This window comes from Dipodomys ordii, unplaced genomic scaffold (assembly GCF_000151885.1).
Source record: "Dipodomys ordii isolate 6190 unplaced genomic scaffold, Dord_2.0 Scaffold6, whole genome shotgun sequence".
Classification (NCBI taxonomy): Eukaryota; Metazoa; Chordata; class Mammalia; order Rodentia; family Heteromyidae; genus Dipodomys; species Dipodomys ordii.
In genome coordinates, this window is record NW_012267222.1 from 352,543 (window position 1) to 353,683 (window position 1,141).

Here is a 1,141-nt window from a genome sequence, read left to right on the forward strand (position 1 = left end):
CTCAACAGAGTGCTGGCTTTGAACACAAAAGCTCAGGGACAGCACCCAGGCCCAGAATTCAAGGCCCAAGACTGGCAAAAAGAAAAAGAAAAAAAAAATCTCCAGGCACCAGTAGCTGATACCTTCAAGCCAGGCAGAGACCTAGAGGCTCACAGTTAGATGCCAGCCATAGCAAAAAAGACCACAGGAATCCATCTCTAATTAACCAACAAAATATCAGACTGGCAGCATAGCTCAAGAAAGCCAAGTGAGGCCGTGAGGCCCTGAGCTCAAACTCTGTACTGGGGGGTGCACACACGCACGCGCACGCACGCACACACACACACACACACACACACACACACACACACACACACAGCAAGAGAAAAGCAGATGGGTACCAGTGGCTCATACCTGCAATCACTGCTACTCAAGAGGCTGAGATCTGAATAACTCAATTCAAAGCCAACCCAGAAAAAGGTAGCTCAGTGGTAGAGCGCTTGCCTTGCATGCTCGAGGCCCTGGGTTCGATTCCTCAGCACCACATAAGCAAAAAGAAAAAAGCCGGAAGTGGTGCTGTGGCTCAAGTGGTAGAGTGCTAGCCTTGAGCTGAAGAGCTGAGGGACAGCACCCAGGCCCAGAGTTCAGGCCTCACGACCGGACCCAAAAAAAAAAAAAAAAAAGCAAACCCAGACAGATATCGGATTCCATCTCCAATTAACCAGCAAACTGTCAAACTGGAATCATGGCTCAAGTGGCAGAGTGCCAGCCATGAACAAGAAAGCCAAGTGAGGCAGGCGCCAGTGGTTCACACCTACAATCCCAGCTACTCAGCTGAGATATGAGGATTATGATATGGAGCCATCCAGGGTAGGCAAATGGAGAATTTTATCTCCAATTAATCAGCAAAAAGCTGAAAGTAGAAGCAGGGGACTCAAGTGGCAGAATCTCAGCCTGAAGCAAAAAGGCTGGGCAAGAGCATTGGGCCCTCAATTCAAGCCCCAGTAAAACTAGCTGGACATGGTGGTACACTCCTGTAATCCCAGCTATTTAAGAAACAGAGATAGGGGGCTGGGAAAGTAGCTCAGTGGTAGAGTGCTTGCCTTGCATGCATGAGGCCCTGGGTTCGATTCCTCAGTACCACATAATCAGAAAAAGCCAT